Here is a 3,577-nt window from a genome sequence, read left to right on the forward strand (position 1 = left end):
CGAGATGTGGTGTGTATACCATGTGAGGTGGCAGAGGATAGACTGCTGCTTTGCTAACACCTCTGAGGTCTGTTTGAGCACAGGACCTGGCACTTCAGCATCCTGCTTATTCTAGGCCTCCTTGCATACAAGGGCTGGGTCGTGTCTGGGCTTACAGTTCTTTGTAACCTTTAAGCAAAGAAGTTTATTTAAGTTACAAAGCCCAGACCTTCTATAATTATCTTTAACAGTGCCAGTTCTGTATACATTAAGTACAGAAGTATTAATGGCATCACAGGCTGAACTTGAGTGTATTTGAACGCTTAGTTAATTGGAATACTTGGTCTCTCTCTGCTCCGGATCTTACAGATATATGGGACTCACCACAGCCACATCATCTTGTTATTCACTTCCAGTATGACTTGCCCTCCAATTCCACAAGCTTAACTTCAATAATTAAGCTTATTTCTTTAATGTTAACCTTCACATTCAGTACAGTTATTTTCTGTTACTGATTAGAGAGAGAACTGACACAACTGGCTCTCTGCCTTCCTTTGGCCCATACTTGGTATCTCTCATAGCCTTGTCCCTTTCCACCAGCATGCCTTAGTGCTATTACAGAAAATCCGGAATGCTTCTCAGCTTTGATAACACTGAAATATTAATCTGTATGCTCTACTAGAAATGCATTTTTTTTAAATATTTCGTTGCCTTGTTAGCAGACATCACATAATCGCACTTATATCAGAATAGTATAAAACGTTATCACCCTGGCTAATCTAAGACTCAGTACTTCTGCTGCATAATGTTATGTCTAATAAATGTACGGCTGCCTTATACCAAAGCTTGCAGTTATTTAGTTTTTAAGAGCTGTTTTAGACTGACAATAATGAGTTTAGAAAGATGTTTTCAACGGTTCCCCAAAGATGTTTGACCTGCCAAGATTAAATAAAACTTTGTCATAATATAGGCACAATAGATTAAACATGTTTTTTAGGTTTAAATCTTTTTCCGGCAGCGACACTGTAATCTGCAAGCCAGAAAGCTATATGAAGACCATACACTGAAATATTCCCAATAGGAAACGAAAGCAAAATATGCAAAAAACTCCTGAAGCCTATTGCAATCTCACAGTGCTGAAACAAGTATTTCCCTCAGAAGTCAAATCACTAAGCAATGGTGGTACGGTTATTCTGCTTTTTAGTTACAGCTGTGCTTCATTGCCTGTATAATTGTAGAACATAAAAAGGAAGGAAGCAGGAGGCATTAAAGTCACAGAATGTTTTTGATGGGGTCTTTTTCTGTCCCAAGCGTGGGAGGTGAGAAAACATCAGAACTTCGGGTGCAGTAAGGGCAGCTAATGACACTCAACTGGATGTGAAATGTCTTTTACAGCGAGGATGGAAATATGGCCAGGGCAAACTGTTTTATGGACAGATGGGCAAAAATTTCTTGGAAAAAATCCATGGCAGCAGAGTCGTGCTTTAAAAATAGTGCTAGTGGGGTTCAGTTTTCATTTTAGCTTTAGCTCCTTCTCCATCCACAGTTTGTCACTGCAGCAAATTCATTGGGAATACTGACATCAGTGCACAGGAAGGTGAGAGGAGGTTTTCTGTATATTTTCAAAGCCTGCTGAGATGACTGGGAGTTTTCTCCTGGATTCCTGAAACTCCTGTGAGTCCCCAGTGAGTACAGGGTGCTTTTCCACAGAAGTACATCTTACTTCTGCTGTATCATAGACATCAATTTGTTGGACAGCAAATGAATACCTCTGTTTCTCTGTCAGCAGCATCACAAAGGGCTTCAAAGTTTCTCTGAGAGGTTACTTTCTCCTCTCCTTGTATGAAGGACATCATCGAATTTTGTTAGCATGGGTGCGTTTACTCCTGCCATTTGTATTTCTGCACATCTCCCTGCTATCACAAGTTCAGCAGTTTATGATTATTATTATTGATTCAAGTAGTTTATAATACTAATCAAGTAGCTGTCTGAATAATGTAGCTCATAAAGTAATGCTTTATCTTTTGCATATTTATGTGGCTGTGATATCTGTATGAACATGACCCTATCCACCTGTCTCCCAGGTCTCCCCTAATAGTACCCAAATCCATTTACCAATTTCAGCTGAATTTAACAGAAGGATCAGCAACTGCTATTAAGGGACAGAGAGAGATTTGCTACTACTGCCTCTGCTGATGGGAAGACAAGGTGCTCTCATCCCTCACCCACTTAGTCCTACTGAGCAGGGCAGGCTGGGCGGCTAACCAGCCCATGAGCCCCTCAAGCAGTGCACGAGGTCCCTGACCTGTCACTGCACATGCTGCCTGCTGCCAAGCCGGCAGGATGGAGGTGGGAGAGGGTGCTGAGGACATTGGGTTGTGATGGGGGATCTGAAGGGTTGTGGGGCCCAAAGAAGTGAAGGGCCAGACCTGTGGGTATTAAAGGAGGAGGGAGAGTGGGGAACTGGGCAAAACTGGGGGCACACTAGTAGTCTTGTACAAAAGGACACAGGGAGAGAGACAGCTGTGGCAGGGGCAGGGAGAGGGAACCAGGGGTCTTGCAGGAGGACTTGCATTGCACAGACGACAGATCAGGAATCCATAGAAATCCTCAATTCCTCTGTTCAAGGAACAACTTGTTATGAACGGTCCTGATAGAGTATTTGGGTAGAACTGCTTACACTGGCACCACACCAAAACTGTGGTTTTGCTGGTATTCTCTGAATCCAAGGGTAGGGCTGACCTATTTCCCATCTTTTCCTTTGTACAAATTCAGATGTACCAACACTCCAGTTTATGGGAAAAAGTTGGTCTTTTCAGTAAAACCAGAAATTCTAGCATAAAGGTTAGAAATGGCTTCAAAACAAACCCCTTCTAATAGCTTCTGAGAAATCCTCCTTCTTTTCAGCTAGTGCTACCATCTCTCCATTTTTCTGGACATGGAAACTTTTAATTAAAGAAACATTGAGGATTTTATCTCAGTATTTTTTTAAAAGTTATTATTTTATAAGTCAAGTTCAAAGTTTTTATTTTAAAATGGTTGCTTTTGTCAATACCGGGAAGCAGCTGGGGGGAGAGCTTCTGTTCTCAGCTCTGCCAATGATTCCTCATAGGTCCTAACCATTTAAATTTCATGCTTCTCAGTTTAACCCATCTGTAAAATGAACGCAATAAGCAACTTCATGAAGTTGTTGAGAGCCTCTTTAATGCCTGACAAGTATTTTGATGTCATCCCACGGTTGCTTGCATAAGCAGAGTATGGTTATTGTAAAGGCTTTTTAATTCCTATTTCCCTTTCTCAGCCCAATCTTGTTTTCATGTCTTTTTGCTGCAGCCTTGTCACAAAATGCTCTGATTTCATCCTGTGGAATCTGTTGAATTTGTGCTTAATAGGGACCAGAAATGGGTTTGTCTTTTAAAGCATAGATATCATATTATGTGTTTGCTAGGGATGTATCTCCTTCTCAATTAACTTCTTCTGGCATCTTACCAGATTTTAGTACTGTAAAATTTAAAGAATCTGGAATCCACATTGTACGTGTATACAAGGTTCATTTAATTAAATGGAAAATATGCTGCATTGACTATTTTTCTCTTAA

This window comes from Pygoscelis adeliae, unplaced genomic scaffold, assembly GCF_000699105.1.
Source record: "Pygoscelis adeliae isolate BGI_AS28 unplaced genomic scaffold, ASM69910v1 Scaffold47, whole genome shotgun sequence".
Lineage (NCBI taxonomy): Eukaryota > Metazoa > Chordata > Aves > Sphenisciformes > Spheniscidae > Pygoscelis > Pygoscelis adeliae.